General features: G+C 40.4%; 25 non-coding genes and 34 pseudogenes across 25 annotated transcripts; all 59 read left to right on the top strand.

Moving 5' to 3' along the window:
• Positions 1 to 283: 283 nt before the first annotated feature.
• Positions 284 to 402, top strand: LOC143505671 (5S ribosomal RNA). The gene has a single exon (XR_013127956.1). It is a non-coding gene; the product is annotated as a 5S ribosomal RNA (ribosomal RNA).
• Positions 403 to 509: 107 nt separating this feature from the next.
• LOC143505737 (5S ribosomal RNA) lies at positions 510 to 628 on the top strand (annotated as a pseudogene).
• Positions 629 to 755: 127 nt separating this feature from the next.
• Positions 756 to 874, top strand: LOC143505845 (5S ribosomal RNA). Its single transcript, XR_013127992.1, has one exon. It is a non-coding gene; the product is annotated as a 5S ribosomal RNA (ribosomal RNA).
• A 214-nt stretch (positions 875 to 1,088) lies between these two features.
• On the top strand, positions 1,089 to 1,207 carry LOC143505792 (5S ribosomal RNA; annotated as a pseudogene).
• A 127-nt stretch (positions 1,208 to 1,334) lies between these two features.
• On the top strand, positions 1,335 to 1,453 carry LOC143505844 (5S ribosomal RNA). Its single transcript, XR_013127991.1, has one exon. It is a non-coding gene; the product is annotated as a 5S ribosomal RNA (ribosomal RNA).
• A 214-nt stretch (positions 1,454 to 1,667) lies between these two features.
• LOC143505708 (5S ribosomal RNA) lies at positions 1,668 to 1,786 on the top strand (annotated as a pseudogene).
• A 126-nt stretch (positions 1,787 to 1,912) lies between these two features.
• On the top strand, positions 1,913 to 2,031 carry LOC143505791 (5S ribosomal RNA; annotated as a pseudogene).
• Positions 2,032 to 2,157: 126 nt separating this feature from the next.
• Positions 2,158 to 2,276, top strand: LOC143505790 (5S ribosomal RNA; annotated as a pseudogene).
• Positions 2,277 to 2,403: 127 nt separating this feature from the next.
• On the top strand, positions 2,404 to 2,522 carry LOC143505842 (5S ribosomal RNA). Its single transcript, XR_013127990.1, has one exon. It is a non-coding gene; the product is annotated as a 5S ribosomal RNA (ribosomal RNA).
• Positions 2,523 to 2,736: 214 nt separating this feature from the next.
• On the top strand, positions 2,737 to 2,855 carry LOC143505789 (5S ribosomal RNA; annotated as a pseudogene).
• A 127-nt stretch (positions 2,856 to 2,982) lies between these two features.
• On the top strand, positions 2,983 to 3,101 carry LOC143505841 (5S ribosomal RNA). The gene has a single exon (XR_013127989.1). It is a non-coding gene; the product is annotated as a 5S ribosomal RNA (ribosomal RNA).
• A 214-nt stretch (positions 3,102 to 3,315) lies between these two features.
• On the top strand, positions 3,316 to 3,434 carry LOC143505788 (5S ribosomal RNA; annotated as a pseudogene).
• A 127-nt stretch (positions 3,435 to 3,561) lies between these two features.
• On the top strand, positions 3,562 to 3,680 carry LOC143505840 (5S ribosomal RNA). Its single transcript, XR_013127988.1, has one exon. It is a non-coding gene; the product is annotated as a 5S ribosomal RNA (ribosomal RNA).
• A 214-nt stretch (positions 3,681 to 3,894) lies between these two features.
• On the top strand, positions 3,895 to 4,013 carry LOC143505707 (5S ribosomal RNA; annotated as a pseudogene).
• Positions 4,014 to 4,384: 371 nt separating this feature from the next.
• Positions 4,385 to 4,503, top strand: LOC143505685 (5S ribosomal RNA; annotated as a pseudogene).
• A 127-nt stretch (positions 4,504 to 4,630) lies between these two features.
• Positions 4,631 to 4,749, top strand: LOC143505839 (5S ribosomal RNA). The gene has a single exon (XR_013127987.1). It is a non-coding gene; the product is annotated as a 5S ribosomal RNA (ribosomal RNA).
• A 214-nt stretch (positions 4,750 to 4,963) lies between these two features.
• Positions 4,964 to 5,082, top strand: LOC143505706 (5S ribosomal RNA; annotated as a pseudogene).
• A 371-nt stretch (positions 5,083 to 5,453) lies between these two features.
• On the top strand, positions 5,454 to 5,572 carry LOC143505670 (5S ribosomal RNA). The gene has a single exon (XR_013127955.1). It is a non-coding gene; the product is annotated as a 5S ribosomal RNA (ribosomal RNA).
• Positions 5,573 to 5,679: 107 nt separating this feature from the next.
• On the top strand, positions 5,680 to 5,798 carry LOC143505736 (5S ribosomal RNA; annotated as a pseudogene).
• A 127-nt stretch (positions 5,799 to 5,925) lies between these two features.
• On the top strand, positions 5,926 to 6,044 carry LOC143505837 (5S ribosomal RNA). The gene has a single exon (XR_013127985.1). It is a non-coding gene; the product is annotated as a 5S ribosomal RNA (ribosomal RNA).
• Positions 6,045 to 6,258: 214 nt separating this feature from the next.
• Positions 6,259 to 6,377, top strand: LOC143505787 (5S ribosomal RNA; annotated as a pseudogene).
• A 127-nt stretch (positions 6,378 to 6,504) lies between these two features.
• Positions 6,505 to 6,623, top strand: LOC143505836 (5S ribosomal RNA). Its single transcript, XR_013127984.1, has one exon. It is a non-coding gene; the product is annotated as a 5S ribosomal RNA (ribosomal RNA).
• A 214-nt stretch (positions 6,624 to 6,837) lies between these two features.
• Positions 6,838 to 6,956, top strand: LOC143505705 (5S ribosomal RNA; annotated as a pseudogene).
• A 126-nt stretch (positions 6,957 to 7,082) lies between these two features.
• On the top strand, positions 7,083 to 7,201 carry LOC143505786 (5S ribosomal RNA; annotated as a pseudogene).
• A 126-nt stretch (positions 7,202 to 7,327) lies between these two features.
• On the top strand, positions 7,328 to 7,446 carry LOC143505785 (5S ribosomal RNA; annotated as a pseudogene).
• A 127-nt stretch (positions 7,447 to 7,573) lies between these two features.
• Positions 7,574 to 7,692, top strand: LOC143505669 (5S ribosomal RNA). The gene has a single exon (XR_013127954.1). It is a non-coding gene; the product is annotated as a 5S ribosomal RNA (ribosomal RNA).
• Positions 7,693 to 7,799: 107 nt separating this feature from the next.
• LOC143505734 (5S ribosomal RNA) lies at positions 7,800 to 7,918 on the top strand (annotated as a pseudogene).
• A 127-nt stretch (positions 7,919 to 8,045) lies between these two features.
• LOC143505828 (5S ribosomal RNA) lies at positions 8,046 to 8,164 on the top strand. The gene has a single exon (XR_013127983.1). It is a non-coding gene; the product is annotated as a 5S ribosomal RNA (ribosomal RNA).
• Positions 8,165 to 8,378: 214 nt separating this feature from the next.
• LOC143505784 (5S ribosomal RNA) lies at positions 8,379 to 8,497 on the top strand (annotated as a pseudogene).
• Positions 8,498 to 8,624: 127 nt separating this feature from the next.
• LOC143505816 (5S ribosomal RNA) lies at positions 8,625 to 8,743 on the top strand. Its single transcript, XR_013127982.1, has one exon. It is a non-coding gene; the product is annotated as a 5S ribosomal RNA (ribosomal RNA).
• Positions 8,744 to 8,957: 214 nt separating this feature from the next.
• LOC143505704 (5S ribosomal RNA) lies at positions 8,958 to 9,076 on the top strand (annotated as a pseudogene).
• Positions 9,077 to 9,447: 371 nt separating this feature from the next.
• Positions 9,448 to 9,566, top strand: LOC143505804 (5S ribosomal RNA). Its single transcript, XR_013127981.1, has one exon. It is a non-coding gene; the product is annotated as a 5S ribosomal RNA (ribosomal RNA).
• Positions 9,567 to 9,780: 214 nt separating this feature from the next.
• On the top strand, positions 9,781 to 9,899 carry LOC143505703 (5S ribosomal RNA; annotated as a pseudogene).
• A 371-nt stretch (positions 9,900 to 10,270) lies between these two features.
• LOC143505668 (5S ribosomal RNA) lies at positions 10,271 to 10,389 on the top strand. Its single transcript, XR_013127953.1, has one exon. It is a non-coding gene; the product is annotated as a 5S ribosomal RNA (ribosomal RNA).
• A 107-nt stretch (positions 10,390 to 10,496) lies between these two features.
• Positions 10,497 to 10,615, top strand: LOC143505733 (5S ribosomal RNA; annotated as a pseudogene).
• A 127-nt stretch (positions 10,616 to 10,742) lies between these two features.
• On the top strand, positions 10,743 to 10,861 carry LOC143505793 (5S ribosomal RNA). The gene has a single exon (XR_013127980.1). It is a non-coding gene; the product is annotated as a 5S ribosomal RNA (ribosomal RNA).
• Positions 10,862 to 11,075: 214 nt separating this feature from the next.
• On the top strand, positions 11,076 to 11,194 carry LOC143505783 (5S ribosomal RNA; annotated as a pseudogene).
• Positions 11,195 to 11,321: 127 nt separating this feature from the next.
• LOC143505782 (5S ribosomal RNA) lies at positions 11,322 to 11,440 on the top strand. Its single transcript, XR_013127979.1, has one exon. It is a non-coding gene; the product is annotated as a 5S ribosomal RNA (ribosomal RNA).
• Positions 11,441 to 11,654: 214 nt separating this feature from the next.
• On the top strand, positions 11,655 to 11,773 carry LOC143505781 (5S ribosomal RNA; annotated as a pseudogene).
• Positions 11,774 to 11,900: 127 nt separating this feature from the next.
• On the top strand, positions 11,901 to 12,019 carry LOC143505771 (5S ribosomal RNA). Its single transcript, XR_013127978.1, has one exon. It is a non-coding gene; the product is annotated as a 5S ribosomal RNA (ribosomal RNA).
• Positions 12,020 to 12,233: 214 nt separating this feature from the next.
• On the top strand, positions 12,234 to 12,352 carry LOC143505701 (5S ribosomal RNA; annotated as a pseudogene).
• A 126-nt stretch (positions 12,353 to 12,478) lies between these two features.
• Positions 12,479 to 12,597, top strand: LOC143505780 (5S ribosomal RNA; annotated as a pseudogene).
• A 126-nt stretch (positions 12,598 to 12,723) lies between these two features.
• On the top strand, positions 12,724 to 12,842 carry LOC143505779 (5S ribosomal RNA; annotated as a pseudogene).
• Positions 12,843 to 12,969: 127 nt separating this feature from the next.
• On the top strand, positions 12,970 to 13,088 carry LOC143505759 (5S ribosomal RNA). The gene has a single exon (XR_013127977.1). It is a non-coding gene; the product is annotated as a 5S ribosomal RNA (ribosomal RNA).
• Positions 13,089 to 13,302: 214 nt separating this feature from the next.
• Positions 13,303 to 13,421, top strand: LOC143505778 (5S ribosomal RNA; annotated as a pseudogene).
• Positions 13,422 to 13,548: 127 nt separating this feature from the next.
• LOC143505667 (5S ribosomal RNA) lies at positions 13,549 to 13,667 on the top strand. Its single transcript, XR_013127952.1, has one exon. It is a non-coding gene; the product is annotated as a 5S ribosomal RNA (ribosomal RNA).
• A 107-nt stretch (positions 13,668 to 13,774) lies between these two features.
• On the top strand, positions 13,775 to 13,893 carry LOC143505732 (5S ribosomal RNA; annotated as a pseudogene).
• Positions 13,894 to 14,020: 127 nt separating this feature from the next.
• Positions 14,021 to 14,139, top strand: LOC143505658 (5S ribosomal RNA). Its single transcript, XR_013127944.1, has one exon. It is a non-coding gene; the product is annotated as a 5S ribosomal RNA (ribosomal RNA).
• Positions 14,140 to 14,353: 214 nt separating this feature from the next.
• LOC143505777 (5S ribosomal RNA) lies at positions 14,354 to 14,472 on the top strand (annotated as a pseudogene).
• A 127-nt stretch (positions 14,473 to 14,599) lies between these two features.
• LOC143505748 (5S ribosomal RNA) lies at positions 14,600 to 14,718 on the top strand. The gene has a single exon (XR_013127976.1). It is a non-coding gene; the product is annotated as a 5S ribosomal RNA (ribosomal RNA).
• Positions 14,719 to 14,932: 214 nt separating this feature from the next.
• LOC143505699 (5S ribosomal RNA) lies at positions 14,933 to 15,051 on the top strand (annotated as a pseudogene).
• A 126-nt stretch (positions 15,052 to 15,177) lies between these two features.
• On the top strand, positions 15,178 to 15,296 carry LOC143505776 (5S ribosomal RNA; annotated as a pseudogene).
• A 127-nt stretch (positions 15,297 to 15,423) lies between these two features.
• On the top strand, positions 15,424 to 15,542 carry LOC143505735 (5S ribosomal RNA). Its single transcript, XR_013127974.1, has one exon. It is a non-coding gene; the product is annotated as a 5S ribosomal RNA (ribosomal RNA).
• A 214-nt stretch (positions 15,543 to 15,756) lies between these two features.
• LOC143505775 (5S ribosomal RNA) lies at positions 15,757 to 15,875 on the top strand (annotated as a pseudogene).
• Positions 15,876 to 16,002: 127 nt separating this feature from the next.
• LOC143505723 (5S ribosomal RNA) lies at positions 16,003 to 16,121 on the top strand. The gene has a single exon (XR_013127973.1). It is a non-coding gene; the product is annotated as a 5S ribosomal RNA (ribosomal RNA).
• Positions 16,122 to 16,335: 214 nt separating this feature from the next.
• On the top strand, positions 16,336 to 16,454 carry LOC143505698 (5S ribosomal RNA; annotated as a pseudogene).
• Positions 16,455 to 16,580: 126 nt separating this feature from the next.
• On the top strand, positions 16,581 to 16,699 carry LOC143505774 (5S ribosomal RNA; annotated as a pseudogene).
• Positions 16,700 to 16,825: 126 nt separating this feature from the next.
• Positions 16,826 to 16,944, top strand: LOC143505773 (5S ribosomal RNA; annotated as a pseudogene).
• Positions 16,945 to 17,071: 127 nt separating this feature from the next.
• LOC143505712 (5S ribosomal RNA) lies at positions 17,072 to 17,190 on the top strand. The gene has a single exon (XR_013127972.1). It is a non-coding gene; the product is annotated as a 5S ribosomal RNA (ribosomal RNA).
• The last annotated feature ends 165 nt before the right edge of the window (positions 17,191 to 17,355 follow it).

The following is a 17,355-nucleotide window of genomic DNA, read 5'->3' as shown; positions in this document are numbered from 1 at the left end:
TCTTGTTATAATTAGATAATCTTTGCATTGTTTTATGGCTTACGGCCACACCAGCCTGAAAACGCCCGATTTCATTTGACCTAGGAAGCTAAATAGGTTTAGGCCAGGTTAATACTTATATGGGAGACAGCTTGGGAATACCAGGTGCTGTGTGACTTTTATAGTTGAGTTGCTATTTACATTCAATTAGCAAGCTTAAAGGTGTTCTGCAAAAAAAACTAGCAATGTCTGTTGTTCAGGTTTTGCTCTCATTATAAATAGGTCATCTTTGCATTGTTTTACGGCTTACGGCCACACCAGCCTGAAAACGCCCGATCTCATTTGACCTCGGAAGCTAAGCTCGTTTGGGCCTGGTTAGTACTTGGATGGGAGACCACCTGGGAATACCAGGTACTGTAAGCCTATTAGATTTAATTATCAAGCTTAAATGTGTTCTGCAAAAATCTAGCAATTTCTGTTGTTCAGGTTTTGCTCTTGTTATAATTAGATAATCTTTGCATTGTTTTATGGCTTACGGCCACACCAGCCTGAAAACGCCCGATCCTATTTGACCTAGGAAGCTAAATAGGTTTAGGCCAGGTTAATACTTGTATGGGAGACAGCTTGGGAATACCAGGTGCTGTGTGACTTTTATAGTTGAGTTGCTATTTACATTCAATTAGCAAGCTTAAAGGTGTTCTGCAAAAAAAACTAGCAATGTCTGTTGTTCAGGTTTTGCTCTCATTATAAATAGGTCATCTTTGCATTGTTTTACGGCTTACGGCCACACCAGCCTGAAAACGCCCGATCTCATTTGACCTCGGAAGCTAAGCTCGTTTGGGCCTGGTTAGTACTTGGATGGGAGACCACCTGGGAATACCAGGTGCTGTAAGCCTATTAGATTTAATTATCAAGCTAAATAGGTTTGGGCCAGGTTAATACTTGTATGGGAGACAGCTTGGGAATACCAGGTGCTGTGTGACTTTTATAGTTGAGTTGCTGTTTACATTCAATTAGCAAGCTTAAATGTGTTCTGCAAAAAAACTAGCAATTTCTGTTGTTCAGGTTTTGCTCTTGTTATAATTAGATAATCTTTGCATTGTTTTATGGCTTACGGCCACACCAGCCTGAAAACGCCCGATTTCATTTGACCTAGGAAGCTAAATAGGTTTAGGCCAGGTTAATACTTGTATGGGAGACAGCTTGGGAATACCAGGTGCTGTGTGACTTTTATAGTTGAGTTGCTATTTACATTCAATTAGCAAGCTTAAAGGTGTTCTGCAAAAAAAACTAGCAATGTCTGTTGTTCAGGTTTTGCTCTCATTATAAATAGGTCATCTTTGCATTGTTTTACGGCTTACGGCCACACCAGCCTGAAAACGCCCGATCTCATTTGACCTCGGAAGCTAAGCTCGTTTGGGCCTGGTTAGTACTTGGATGGGAGACCACCTGGGAATACCAGGTGCTGTAAGCCTATTAGATTTAATTATCAAGCTAAATAGGTTTGGGCCAGGTTAATACTTGTATGGGAGACAGCTTGGGAATACCAGGTGCTGTGTGACTTTTATAGTTGAGTTGCTGTTTACATTCAATTAGCAAGCTTAAATGTGTTCTGCAAAAAAACTAGCAATTTCTGTTGTTCAGGTTTTGCTCTTGTTATAATTAGATAATCTTTGCATTGTTTTATGGCTTGCGGCCACACCAGCCTGAAAACGCCCGATCTCATTTGACCTCGGAAGCTAAATAGGTTTTGGCCAGGTTAATACTTGTATGGGGGACAGCTTGGGAATACCAGGTGCTGTGTGACTTTTATAGTTGAGTTGCTGTTTACATTCAATTAGCAAGCTTAAATGTGTTCTGCAAAAAAACTAGCAATTTCTGTTGTTCAGGTTTTGCTCTTGTTATAATTAGATAATCTTTGCATTGTTTTATGGCTTACGGCCACACCAGCCTGAAAACGCCCGATTTCATTTGACCTAGGAAGCTAAATAGGTTTAGGCCAGGTTAATACTTGTATGGGAGACAGCTTGGGAATACCAGGTGCTGTGTGACTTTTATAGTTGAGTTGCTGTTTACATTCAATTAGCAAGCTTAAATGTGTTCTGCAAAAAAACTAGCAATTTCTGTTGTTCAGGTTTTGCTCTTGTTATAATTAGATAATCTTTGCATTGTTTTATGGCTTACGGCCACACCAGCCTGAAAACGCCCGATTTCATTTGACCTAGGAAGCTAAATAGGTTTAGGCCAGGTTAATACTTGTATGGGAGACAGCTTGGGAATACCAGGTGCTGTGTGACTTTTATAGTTGAGTTGCTATTTACATTCAATTAGCAAGCTTAAAGGTGTTCTGCAAAAAAAACTAGCAATGTCTGTTGTTCAGGTTTTGCTCTCATTATAAATAGGTCATCTTTGCATTGTTTTACGGCTTACGGCCACACCAGCCTGAAAACGCCCGATCTCATTTGACCTCGGAAGCTAAGCTCGTTTGGGCCTGGTTAGTACTTGGATGGGAGACCACCTGGGAATACCAGGTGCTGTAAGCCTATTAGATTTAATTATCAAGCTAAATAGGTTTGGGCCAGGTTAATACTTGTATGGGAGACAGCTTGGGAATACCAGGTGCTGTGTGACTTTTATAGTTGAGTTGCTGTTTACATTCAATTAGCAAGCTTAAATGTGTTCTGCAAAAAAACTAGCAATTTCTGTTGTTCAGGTTTTGCTCTTGTTATAATTAGATCATCTTTGCATTGTTTTATGGCTTACGGCCACACCAGCCTGAAAACGCCCGATTTCATTTGACCTAGGAAGCTAAATAGGTTTAGGCCAGGTTAATACTTGTATGGGAGACAGCTTGGGAATACCAGGTGCTGTGTGACTTTTATAGTTGAGTTGCTATTTACATTCAATTAGCAAGCTTAAAGGTGTTCTGCAAAAAAAACTAGCAATGTCTGTTGTTCAGGTTTTGCTCTCATTATAAATAGGTCATCTTTGCATTGTTTTACGGCTTACGGCCACACCAGCCTGAAAACGCCCGATCTCATTTGACCTCGGAAGCTAAGCTCGTTTGGGCCTGGTTAGTACTTGGATGGGAGACCACCTGGGAATACCAGGTGCTGTAAGCCTATTAGATTTAATTATCAAGCTAAATAGGTTTGGGCCAGGTTAATACTTGTATGGGAGACAGCTTGGGAATACCAGGTGCTGTGTGACTTTTATAGTTGAGTTGCTGTTTACATTCAATTAGCAAGCTTAAATGTGTTCTGCAAAAAAACTAGCAATTTCTGTTGTTCAGGTTTTGCTCTTGTTATAATTAGATCATCTTTGCATTGTTTTATGGCTTACGGCCACACCAGCCTGAAAACGCCCGATTTCATTTGACCTAGGAAGCTAAATAGGTTTAGGCCAGGTTAATACTTGTATGGGAGACAGCTTGGGAATACCAGGTGCTGTGTGACTTTTATAGTTGAGTTGCTATTTACATTCAATTAGCAAGCTTAAAGGTGTTCTGCAAAAAAAACTAGCAATGTCTGTTGTTCAGGTTTTGCTCTCATTATAAATAGGTCATCTTTGCATTGTTTTACGGCTTACGGCCACACCAGCCTGAAAACGCCCGATCTCATTTGACCTCGGAAGCTAAGCTCGTTTGGGCCTGGTTAGTACTTGGATGGGAGACCACCTGGGAATACCAGGTGCTGTAAGCCTATTAGATTTAATTATCAAGCTAAATAGGTTTGGGCCAGGTTAATACTTGTATGGGAGACAGCTTGGGAATACCAGGTGCTGTGTGACTTTTATAGTTGAGTTGCTGTTTACATTCAATTAGCAAGCTTAAATGTGTTCTGCAAAAAAACTAGCAATTTCTGTTGTTCAGGTTTTGCTCTTGTTATAATTAGATAATCTTTGCATTGTTTTATGGCTTGCGGCCACACCAGCCTGAAAACGCCCGATCTCATTTGACCTCGGAAGCTAAATAGGTTTTGGCCAGGTTAATACTTGTATGGGGGACAGCTTGGGAATACCAGGTGCTGTGTGACTTTTATAGTTGAGTTGCTGTTTACATTCAATTAGCAAGCTTAAATGTGTTCTGCAAAAAACTAGCAATTTCTGTTGTTCAGGTTTTGCTCTTGTTATAATTAGATAATCTTTGCATTGTTTTATGGCTTACGGCCACACCAGCCTGAAAACGCCCGATTTCATTTGACCTAGGAAGCTAAATAGGTTTAGGCCAGGTTAATACTTATATGGGAGACAGCTTGGGAATACCAGGTGCTGTGTGACTTTTATAGTTGAGTTGCTATTTACATTCAATTAGCAAGCTTAAAGGTGTTCTGCAAAAAAAACTAGCAATGTCTGTTGTTCAGGTTTTGCTCTCATTATAAATAGGTCATCTTTGCATTGTTTTACGGCTTACGGCCACACCAGCCTGAAAACGCCCGATCTCATTTGACCTCGGAAGCTAAATAGGTTTTGGCCAGGTTAATACTTGTATGGGGGACAGCTTGGGAATACCAGGTGCTGTGTGACTTTTATAGTTGAGTTGCTATTTACATTCAATTAGCAAGCTTAAAGGTGTTCTGCAAAAAAAACTAGCAATGTCTGTTGTTCAGGTTTTGCTCTCATTATAAATAGGTCATCTTTGCATTGTTTTACGGCTTACGGCCACACCAGCCTGAAAACGCCCGATCTCATTTGACCTCGGAAGCTAAGCTCGTTTGGGCCTGGTTAGTACTTGGATGGGAGACCACCTGGGAATACCAGGTGCTGTAAGCCTATTAGATTTAATTATCAAGCTAAATAGGTTTGGGCCAGGTTAATACTTGTATGGGAGACAGCTTGGGAATACCAGGTGCTGTGTGACTTTTATAGTTGAGTTGCTGTTTACATTCAATTAGCAAGCTTAAATGTGTTCTGCAAAAAAACTAGCAATTTCTGTTGTTCAGGTTTTGCTCTTGTTATAATTAGATAATCTTTGCATTGTTTTATGGCTTGCGGCCACACCAGCCTGAAAACGCCCGATCTCATTTGACCTCGGAAGCTAAATAGGTTTTGGCCAGGTTAATACTTGTATGGGGGACAGCTTGGGAATACCAGGTGCTGTGTGACTTTTATAGTTGAGTTGCTGTTTACATTCAATTAGCAAGCTTAAATGTGTTCTGCAAAAAACTAGCAATTTCTGTTGTTCAGGTTTTGCTCTTGTTATAATTAGATAATCTTTGCATTGTTTTATGGCTTACGGCCACACCAGCCTGAAAACGCCCGATTTCATTTGACCTAGGAAGCTAAATAGGTTTAGGCCAGGTTAATACTTATATGGGAGACAGCTTGGGAATACCAGGTGCTGTGTGACTTTTATAGTTGAGTTGCTATTTACATTCAATTAGCAAGCTTAAAGGTGTTCTGCAAAAAAAACTAGCAATGTCTGTTGTTCAGGTTTTGCTCTCATTATAAATAGGTCATCTTTGCATTGTTTTACGGCTTACGGCCACACCAGCCTGAAAACGCCCGATCTCATTTGACCTCGGAAGCTAAGCTCGTTTGGGCCTGGTTAGTACTTGGATGGGAGACCACCTGGGAATACCAGGTACTGTAAGCCTATTAGATTTAATTATCAAGCTTAAATGTGTTCTGCAAAAATCTAGCAATTTCTGTTGTTCAGGTTTTGCTCTTGTTATAATTAGATAATCTTTGCATTGTTTTATGGCTTACGGCCACACCAGCCTGAAAACGCCCGATCCTATTTGACCTAGGAAGCTAAATAGGTTTAGGCCAGGTTAATACTTGTATGGGAGACAGCTTGGGAATACCAGGTGCTGTGTGACTTTTATAGTTGAGTTGCTATTTACATTCAATTAGCAAGCTTAAAGGTGTTCTGCAAAAAAAACTAGCAATGTCTGTTGTTCAGGTTTTGCTCTCATTATAAATAGGTCATCTTTGCATTGTTTTACGGCTTACGGCCACACCAGCCTGAAAACGCCCGATCTCATTTGACCTCGGAAGCTAAGCTCGTTTGGGCCTGGTTAGTACTTGGATGGGAGACCACCTGGGAATACCAGGTGCTGTAAGCCTATTAGATTTAATTATCAAGCTAAATAGGTTTGGGCCAGGTTAATACTTGTATGGGAGACAGCTTGGGAATACCAGGTGCTGTGTGACTTTTATAGTTGAGTTGCTGTTTACATTCAATTAGCAAGCTTAAATGTGTTCTGCAAAAAAACTAGCAATTTCTGTTGTTCAGGTTTTGCTCTTGTTATAATTAGATAATCTTTGCATTGTTTTATGGCTTACGGCCACACCAGCCTGAAAACGCCCGATTTCATTTGACCTAGGAAGCTAAATAGGTTTAGGCCAGGTTAATACTTGTATGGGAGACAGCTTGGGAATACCAGGTGCTGTGTGACTTTTATAGTTGAGTTGCTATTTACATTCAATTAGCAAGCTTAAAGGTGTTCTGCAAAAAAAACTAGCAATGTCTGTTGTTCAGGTTTTGCTCTCATTATAAATAGGTCATCTTTGCATTGTTTTACGGCTTACGGCCACACCAGCCTGAAAACGCCCGATCTCATTTGACCTCGGAAGCTAAGCTCGTTTGGGCCTGGTTAGTACTTGGATGGGAGACCACCTGGGAATACCAGGTGCTGTAAGCCTATTAGATTTAATTATCAAGCTAAATAGGTTTGGGCCAGGTTAATACTTGTATGGGAGACAGCTTGGGAATACCAGGTGCTGTGTGACTTTTATAGTTGAGTTGCTGTTTACATTCAATTAGCAAGCTTAAATGTGTTCTGCAAAAAAACTAGCAATTTCTGTTGTTCAGGTTTTGCTCTTGTTATAATTAGATAATCTTTGCATTGTTTTATGGCTTGCGGCCACACCAGCCTGAAAACGCCCGATCTCATTTGACCTCGGAAGCTAAATAGGTTTTGGCCAGGTTAATACTTGTATGGGGGACAGCTTGGGAATACCAGGTGCTGTGTGACTTTTATAGTTGAGTTGCTGTTTACATTCAATTAGCAAGCTTAAATGTGTTCTGCAAAAAAACTAGCAATTTCTGTTGTTCAGGTTTTGCTCTTGTTATAATTAGATAATCTTTGCATTGTTTTATGGCTTACGGCCACACCAGCCTGAAAACGCCCGATTTCATTTGACCTAGGAAGCTAAATAGGTTTAGGCCAGGTTAATACTTGTATGGGAGACAGCTTGGGAATACCAGGTGCTGTGTGACTTTTATAGTTGAGTTGCTGTTTACATTCAATTAGCAAGCTTAAATGTGTTCTGCAAAAAAACTAGCAATTTCTGTTGTTCAGGTTTTGCTCTTGTTATAATTAGATAATCTTTGCATTGTTTTATGGCTTACGGCCACACCAGCCTGAAAACGCCCGATTTCATTTGACCTAGGAAGCTAAATAGGTTTAGGCCAGGTTAATACTTGTATGGGAGACAGCTTGGGAATACCAGGTGCTGTGTGACTTTTATAGTTGAGTTGCTATTTACATTCAATTAGCAAGCTTAAAGGTGTTCTGCAAAAAAAACTAGCAATGTCTGTTGTTCAGGTTTTGCTCTCATTATAAATAGGTCATCTTTGCATTGTTTTACGGCTTACGGCCACACCAGCCTGAAAACGCCCGATCTCATTTGACCTCGGAAGCTAAGCTCGTTTGGGCCTGGTTAGTACTTGGATGGGAGACCACCTGGGAATACCAGGTACTGTAAGCCTATTAGATTTAATTATCAAGCTTAAATGTGTTCTGCAAAAATCTAGCAATTTCTGTTGTTCAGGTTTTGCTCTTGTTATAATTAGATAATCTTTGCATTGTTTTATGGCTTACGGCCACACCAGCCTGAAAACGCCCGATCCTATTTGACCTAGGAAGCTAAATAGGTTTAGGCCAGGTTAATACTTGTATGGGAGACAGCTTGGGAATACCAGGTGCTGTGTGACTTTTATAGTTGAGTTGCTATTTACATTCAATTAGCAAGCTTAAAGGTGTTCTGCAAAAAAAACTAGCAATGTCTGTTGTTCAGGTTTTGCTCTCATTATAAATAGGTCATCTTTGCATTGTTTTACGGCTTACGGCCACACCAGCCTGAAAACGCCCGATCTCATTTGACCTCGGAAGCTAAGCTCGTTTGGGCCTGGTTAGTACTTGGATGGGAGACCACCTGGGAATACCAGGTGCTGTAAGCCTATTAGATTTAATTATCAAGCTAAATAGGTTTGGGCCAGGTTAATACTTGTATGGGAGACAGCTTGGGAATACCAGGTGCTGTGTGACTTTTATAGTTGAGTTGCTGTTTACATTCAATTAGCAAGCTTAAATGTGTTCTGCAAAAAAACTAGCAATTTCTGTTGTTCAGGTTTTGCTCTTGTTATAATTAGATCATCTTTGCATTGTTTTATGGCTTACGGCCACACCAGCCTGAAAACGCCCGATTTCATTTGACCTAGGAAGCTAAATAGGTTTAGGCCAGGTTAATACTTGTATGGGAGACAGCTTGGGAATACCAGGTGCTGTGTGACTTTTATAGTTGAGTTGCTATTTACATTCAATTAGCAAGCTTAAAGGTGTTCTGCAAAAAAAACTAGCAATGTCTGTTGTTCAGGTTTTGCTCTCATTATAAATAGGTCATCTTTGCATTGTTTTACGGCTTACGGCCACACCAGCCTGAAAACGCCCGATCTCATTTGACCTCGGAAGCTAAGCTCGTTTGGGCCTGGTTAGTACTTGGATGGGAGACCACCTGGGAATACCAGGTGCTGTAAGCCTATTAGATTTAATTATCAAGCTAAATAGGTTTGGGCCAGGTTAATACTTGTATGGGAGACAGCTTGGGAATACCAGGTGCTGTGTGACTTTTATAGTTGAGTTGCTGTTTACATTCAATTAGCAAGCTTAAATGTGTTCTGCAAAAAAACTAGCAATTTCTGTTGTTCAGGTTTTGCTCTTGTTATAATTAGATAATCTTTGCATTGTTTTATGGCTTGCGGCCACACCAGCCTGAAAACGCCCGATCTCATTTGACCTCGGAAGCTAAATAGGTTTTGGCCAGGTTAATACTTGTATGGGGGACAGCTTGGGAATACCAGGTGCTGTGTGACTTTTATAGTTGAGTTGCTGTTTACATTCAATTAGCAAGCTTAAATGTGTTCTGCAAAAAACTAGCAATTTCTGTTGTTCAGGTTTTGCTCTTGTTATAATTAGATAATCTTTGCATTGTTTTATGGCTTACGGCCACACCAGCCTGAAAACGCCCGATTTCATTTGACCTAGGAAGCTAAATAGGTTTAGGCCAGGTTAATACTTATATGGGAGACAGCTTGGGAATACCAGGTGCTGTGTGACTTTTATAGTTGAGTTGCTATTTACATTCAATTAGCAAGCTTAAAGGTGTTCTGCAAAAAAAACTAGCAATGTCTGTTGTTCAGGTTTTGCTCTCATTATAAATAGGTCATCTTTGCATTGTTTTACGGCTTACGGCCACACCAGCCTGAAAACGCCCGATCTCATTTGACCTCGGAAGCTAAGCTCGTTTGGGCCTGGTTAGTACTTGGATGGGAGACCACCTGGGAATACCAGGTGCTGTAAGCCTATTAGATTTAATTATCAAGCTAAATAGGTTTGGGCCAGGTTAATACTTGTATGGGAGACAGCTTGGGAATACCAGGTGCTGTGTGACTTTTATAGTTGAGTTGCTGTTTACATTCAATTAGCAAGCTTAAATGTGTTCTGCAAAAAAACTAGCAATTTCTGTTGTTCAGGTTTTGCTCTTGTTATAATTAGATAATCTTTGCATTGTTTTATGGCTTGCGGCCACACCAGCCTGAAAACGCCCGATCTCATTTGACCTCGGAAGCTAAATAGGTTTTGGCCAGGTTAATACTTGTATGGGGGACAGCTTGGGAATACCAGGTGCTGTGTGACTTTTATAGTTGAGTTGCTGTTTACATTCAATTAGCAAGCTTAAATGTGTTCTGCAAAAAACTAGCAATTTCTGTTGTTCAGGTTTTGCTCTTGTTATAATTAGATAATCTTTGCATTGTTTTATGGCTTACGGCCACACCAGCCTGAAAACGCCCGATTTCATTTGACCTAGGAAGCTAAATAGGTTTAGGCCAGGTTAATACTTATATGGGAGACAGCTTGGGAATACCAGGTGCTGTGTGACTTTTATAGTTGAGTTGCTATTTACATTCAATTAGCAAGCTTAAAGGTGTTCTGCAAAAAAAACTAGCAATGTCTGTTGTTCAGGTTTTGCTCTCATTATAAATAGGTCATCTTTGCATTGTTTTACGGCTTACGGCCACACCAGCCTGAAAACGCCCGATCTCATTTGACCTCGGAAGCTAAGCTCGTTTGGGCCTGGTTAGTACTTGGATGGGAGACCACCTGGGAATACCAGGTACTGTAAGCCTATTAGATTTAATTATCAAGCTTAAATGTGTTCTGCAAAAATCTAGCAATTTCTGTTGTTCAGGTTTTGCTCTTGTTATAATTAGATAATCTTTGCATTGTTTTATGGCTTACGGCCACACCAGCCTGAAAACGCCCGATCCTATTTGACCTAGGAAGCTAAATAGGTTTAGGCCAGGTTAATACTTGTATGGGAGACAGCTTGGGAATACCAGGTGCTGTGTGACTTTTATAGTTGAGTTGCTATTTACATTCAATTAGCAAGCTTAAAGGTGTTCTGCAAAAAAAACTAGCAATGTCTGTTGTTCAGGTTTTGCTCTCATTATAAATAGGTCATCTTTGCATTGTTTTACGGCTTACGGCCACACCAGCCTGAAAACGCCCGATCTCATTTGACCTCGGAAGCTAAGCTCGTTTGGGCCTGGTTAGTACTTGGATGGGAGACCACCTGGGAATACCAGGTGCTGTAAGCCTATTAGATTTAATTATCAAGCTAAATAGGTTTGGGCCAGGTTAATACTTGTATGGGAGACAGCTTGGGAATGCCAGGTGCTGTGTGACTTTTATAGTTGAGTTGCTGTTTACATTCAATTAGCAAGCTTAAATGTGTTCTGCAAAAAAACTAGCAATTTCTGTTGTTCAGGTTTTGCTCTTGTTATAATTAGATAATCTTTGCATTGTTTTATGGCTTACGGCCACACCAGCCTGAAAACGCCCGATTTCATTTGACCTAGGAAGCTAAATAGGTTTAGGCCAGGTTAATACTTGTATGGGAGACAGCTTGGGAATACCAGGTGCTGTGTGACTTTTATAGTTGAGTTGCTATTTACATTCAATTAGCAAGCTTAAAGGTGTTCTGCAAAAAAAACTAGCAATGTCTGTTGTTCAGGTTTTGCTCTCATTATAAATAGGTCATCTTTGCATTGTTTTACGGCTTACGGCCACACCAGCCTGAAAACGCCCGATCTCATTTGACCTCGGAAGCTAAGCTCGTTTGGGCCTGGTTAGTACTTGGATGGGAGACCACCTGGGAATACCAGGTGCTGTAAGCCTATTAGATTTAATTATCAAGCTAAATAGGTTTGGGCCAGGTTAATACTTGTATGGGAGACAGCTTGGGAATACCAGGTGCTGTGTGACTTTTATAGTTGAGTTGCTGTTTACATTCAATTAGCAAGCTTAAATGTGTTCTGCAAAAAAACTAGCAATTTCTGTTGTTCAGGTTTTGCTCTTGTTATAATTAGATCATCTTTGCATTGTTTTATGGCTTACGGCCACACCAGCCTGAAAACGCCCGATTTCATTTGACCTAGGAAGCTAAATAGGTTTAGGCCAGGTTAATACTTGTATGGGAGACAGCTTGGGAATACCAGGTGCTGTGTGACTTTTATAGTTGAGTTGCTATTTACATTCAATTAGCAAGCTTAAAGGTGTTCTGCAAAAAAAACTAGCAATGTCTGTTGTTCAGGTTTTGCTCTCATTATAAATAGGTCATCTTTGCATTGTTTTACGGCTTACGGCCACACCAGCCTGAAAACGCCCGATCTCATTTGACCTCGGAAGCTAAGCTCGTTTGGGCCTGGTTAGTACTTGGATGGGAGACCACCTGGGAATACCAGGTGCTGTAAGCCTATTAGATTTAATTATCAAGCTAAATAGGTTTGGGCCAGGTTAATACTTGTATGGGAGACAGCTTGGGAATACCAGGTGCTGTGTGACTTTTATAGTTGAGTTGCTGTTTACATTCAATTAGCAAGCTTAAATGTGTTCTGCAAAAAAACTAGCAATTTCTGTTGTTCAGGTTTTGCTCTTGTTATAATTAGATAATCTTTGCATTGTTTTATGGCTTGCGGCCACACCAGCCTGAAAACGCCCGATCTCATTTGACCTCGGAAGCTAAATAGGTTTTGGCCAGGTTAATACTTGTATGGGGGACAGCTTGGGAATACCAGGTGCTGTGTGACTTTTATAGTTGAGTTGCTGTTTACATTCAATTAGCAAGCTTAAATGTGTTCTGCAAAAAAACTAGCAATTTCTGTTGTTCAGGTTTTGCTCTTGTTATAATTAGATAATCTTTGCATTGTTTTATGGCTTACGGCCACACCAGCCTGAAAACGCCCGATTTCATTTGACCTAGGAAGCTAAATAGGTTTAGGCCAGGTTAATACTTGTATGGGAGACAGCTTGGGAATACCAGGTGCTGTGTGACTTTTATAGTTGAGTTGCTGTTTACATTCAATTAGCAAGCTTAAATGTGTTCTGCAAAAAAACTAGCAATTTCTGTTGTTCAGGTTTTGCTCTTGTTATAATTAGATAATCTTTGCATTGTTTTATGGCTTACGGCCACACCAGCCTGAAAACGCCCGATTTCATTTGACCTAGGAAGCTAAATAGGTTTAGGCCAGGTTAATACTTGTATGGGAGACAGCTTGGGAATACCAGGTGCTGTGTGACTTTTATAGTTGAGTTGCTATTTACATTCAATTAGCAAGCTTAAAGGTGTTCTGCAAAAAAAACTAGCAATGTCTGTTGTTCAGGTTTTGCTCTCATTATAAATAGGTCATCTTTGCATTGTTTTACGGCTTACGGCCACACCAGCCTGAAAACGCCCGATCTCATTTGACCTCGGAAGCTAAGCTCGTTTGGGCCTGGTTAGTACTTGGATGGGAGACCACCTGGGAATACCAGGTGCTGTAAGCCTATTAGATTTAATTATCAAGCTAAATAGGTTTGGGCCAGGTTAATACTTGTATGGGAGACAGCTTGGGAATACCAGGTGCTGTGTGACTTTTATAGTTGAGTTGCTGTTTACATTCAATTAGCAAGCTTAAATGTGTTCTGCAAAAAAACTAGCAATTTCTGTTGTTCAGGTTTTGCTCTTGTTATAATTAGATCATCTTTGCATTGTTTTATGGCTTACGGCCACACCAGCCTGAAAACGCCCGATTTCATTTGACCTAGGAAGCTAAATAGGTTTAGGCCAGGTTAATACTTGTATGGGAGACAGCTTGGGAATACCAGGTGCTGTGTGACTTTTATAGTTGAGTTGCTATTTACATTCAATTAGCAAGCTTAAAGGTGTTCTGCAAAAAAAACTAGCAATGTCTGTTGTTCAGGTTTTGCTCTCATTATAAATAGGTCATCTTTGCATTGTTTTACGGCTTACGGCCACACCAGCCTGAAAACGCCCGATCTCATTTGACCTCGGAAGCTAAGCTCGTTTGGGCCTGGTTAGTACTTGGATGGGAGACCACCTGGGAATACCAGGTACTGTAAGCCTATTAGATTTAATTATCAAGCTTAAATGTGTTCTGCAAAAATCTAGCAATTTCTGTTGTTCAGGTTTTGCTCTTGTTATAATTAGATAATCTTTGCATTGTTTTATGGCTTACGGCCACACCAGCCTGAAAACGCCCGATCCTATTTGACCTAGGAAGCTAAATAGGTTTAGGCCAGGTTAATACTTGTATGGGAGACAGCTTGGGAATACCAGGTGCTGTGTGACTTTTATAGTTGAGTTGCTATTTACATTCAATTAGCAAGCTTAAAGGTGTTCTGCAAAAAAAACTAGCAATGTCTGTTGTTCAGGTTTTGCTCTCATTATAAATAGGTCATCTTTGCATTGTTTTATGGCTTACGGCCACACCAGCCTGAAAACGCCCGATCTCATTTGACCTCGGAAGCTAAGCTTGTTTGGGCCTGGTTAGTACTTGGATGGGAGACCACCTGGGAATACCAGGTGCTGTAAGCCTATTAGATTTAATTATCAAGCTAAATAGGTTTGGGCCAGGTTAATACTTGTATGGGAGACAGCTTGGGAATACCAGGTGCTGTGTGACTTTTATAGTTGAGTTGCTGTTTACATTCAATTAGCAAGCTTAAATGTGTTCTGCAAAAAAACTAGCAATTTCTGTTGTTCAGGTTTTGCTCTTGTTATAATTAGATAATCTTTGCATTGTTTTATGGCTTACGGCCACACCAGCCTGAAAACGCCCGATTTCATTTGACCTAGGAAGCTAAATAGGTTTAGGCCAGGTTAATACTTGTATGGGAGACAGCTTGGGAATACCAGGTGCTGTGTGACTTTTATAGTTGAGTTGCTATTTACATTCAATTAGCAAGCTTAAAGGTGTTCTGCAAAAAAAACTAGCAATGTCTGTTGTTCAGGTTTTGCTCTCATTATAAATAGGTCATCTTTGCATTGTTTTACGGCTTACGGCCACACCAGCCTGAAAACGCCCGATCTCATTTGACCTCGGAAGCTAAGCTCGTTTGGGCCTGGTTAGTACTTGGATGGGAGACCACCTGGGAATACCAGGTGCTGTAAGCCTATTAGATTTAATTATCAAGCTAAATAGGTTTGGGCCAGGTTAATACTTGTATGGGAGACAGCTTGGGAATACCAGGTGCTGTGTGACTTTTATAGTTGAGTTGCTGTTTACATTCAATTAGCAAGCTTAAATGTGTTCTGCAAAAAAACTAGCAATTTCTGTTGTTCAGGTTTTGCTCTTGTTATAATTAGATAATCTTTGCATTGTTTTATGGCTTGCGGCCACACCAGCCTGAAAACGCCCGATCTCATTTGACCTCGGAAGCTAAATAGGTTTTGGCCAGGTTAATACTTGTATGGGGGACAGCTTGGGAATACCAGGTGCTGTGTGACTTTTATAGTTGAGTTGCTGTTTACATTCAATTAGCAAGCTTAAATGTGTTCTGCAAAAAAACTAGCAATTTCTGTTGTTCAGGTTTTGCTCTTGTTATAATTAGATAATCTTTGCATTGTTTTATGGCTTACGGCCACACCAGCCTGAAAACGCCCGATTTCATTTGACCTAGGAAGCTAAATAGGTTTAGGCCAGGTTAATACTTGTATGGGAGACAGCTTGGGAATACCAGGTGCTGTGTGACTTTTATAGTTGAGTTGCTATTTACATTCAATTAGCAAGCTTAAAGGTGTTCTGCAAAAAAAACTAGCAATGTCTGTTGTTCAGGTTTTGCTCTCATTATAAATAGGTCATCTTTGCATTGTTTTACGGCTTACGGCCACACCAGCCTGAAAACGCCCGATCTCATTTGACCTCGGAAGCTAAGCTCGTTTGGGCCTGGTTAGTACTTGGATGGGAGACCACCTGGGAATACCAGGTGCTGTAAGCCTATTAGATTTAATTATCAAGCTAAATAGGTTTGGGCCAGGTTAATACTTGTATGGGAGACAGCTTGGGAATACCAGGTGCTGTGTGACTTTTATAGTTGAGTTGCTGTTTACATTCAATTAGCAAGCTTAAATGTGTTCTGCAAAAAAACTAGCAATTTCTGTTGTTCAGGTTTTGCTCTTGTTATAATTAGATCATCTTTGCATTGTTTTATGGCTTACGGCCACACCAGCCTGAAAACGCCCGATTTCATTTGACCTAGGAAGCTAAATAGGTTTAGGCCAGGTTAATACTTGTATGGGAGACAGCTTGGGAATACCAGGTGCTGTGTGACTTTTATAGTTGAGTTGCTATTTACATTCAATTAGCAAGCTTAAAGGTGTTCTGCAAAAAAAACTAGCAATGTCTGTTGTTCAGGTTTTGCTCTCATTATAAATAGGTCATCTTTGCATTGTTTTACGGCTTACGGCCACACCAGCCTGAAAACGCCCGATCTCATTTGACCTCGGAAGCTAAGCTCGTTTGGGCCTGGTTAGTACTTGGATGGGAGACCACCTGGGAATACCAGGTGCTGTAAGCCTATTAGATTTAATTATCAAGCTAAATAGGTTTGGGCCAGGTTAATACTTGTATGGGAGACAGCTTGGGAATACCAGGTGCTGTGTGACTTTTATAGTTGAGTTGCTGTTTACATTCAATTAGCAAGCTTAAATGTGTTCTGCAAAAAAACTAGCAATTTCTGTTGTTCAGGTTTTGCTCTTGTTATAATTAGATAATCTTTGCATTGTTTTATGGCTTGCGGCCACACCAGCCTGAAAACGCCCGATCTCATTTGACCTCGGAAGCTAAATAGGTTTTGGCCAGGTTAATACTTGTATGGGGGACAGCTTGGGAATACCAGGTGCTGTGTGACTTTTATAGTTGAGTTGCTGTTTACATTCAATTAGCAAGCTTAAATGTGTTCTGCAAAAAAACTAGCAATTTCTGTTGTTCAGGTTTTGCTCTTGTTATAATTAGATAATCTTTGCATTGTTTTATGGCTTACGGCCACACCAGCCTGAAAACGCCCGATTTCATTTGACCTAGGAAGCTAAATAGGTTTAGGCCAGGTTAATACTTGTATGGGAGACAGCTTGGGAATACCAGGTGCTGTGTGACTTTTATAGTTGAGTTGCTGTTTACATTCAATTAGCAAGCTTAAATGTGTTCTGCAAAAAAACTAGCAATTTCTGTTGTTCAGGTTTTGCTCTTGTTATAATTAGATAATCTTTGCATTGTTTTATGGCTTACGGCCACACCAGCCTGAAAACGCCCGATTTCATTTGACCTAGGAAGCTAAATAGGTTTAGGCCAGGTTAATACTTGTATGGGAGACAGCTTGGGAATACCAGGTGCTGTGTGACTTTTATAGTTGAGTTGCTATTTACATTCAATTAGCAAGCTTAAAGGTGTTCTGCAAAAAAAACTAGCAATGTCTGTTGTTCAGGTTTTGCTCTCATTATAAATAGGTCATCTTTGCATTGTTTTACGGCTTACGGCCACACCAGCCTGAAAACGCCCGATCTCATTTGACCTCGGAAGCTAAGCTCGTTTGGGCCTGGTTAGTACTTGGATGGGAGACCACCTGGGAATACCAGGTGCTGTAAGCCTATTAGATTTAATTATCAAGCTAAATAGGTTTGGGCCAGGTTAATACTTGTATGGGAGACAGCTTGGGAATACCAGGTGCTGTGTGACTTTTATAGTTGAGTTGCTGTTTACATTCAATTAGCAAGCTTAAATGTGTTCTGCAAAAAAACTAGCAATTTCTGTTG

This window comes from Brachyhypopomus gauderio, unplaced genomic scaffold, assembly GCF_052324685.1.
Source record: "Brachyhypopomus gauderio isolate BG-103 unplaced genomic scaffold, BGAUD_0.2 sc413, whole genome shotgun sequence".
Classification (NCBI taxonomy): Eukaryota; Metazoa; Chordata; class Actinopteri; order Gymnotiformes; family Hypopomidae; genus Brachyhypopomus; species Brachyhypopomus gauderio.
This window is presented reverse-complemented; position numbering and strand designations above follow the sequence as displayed.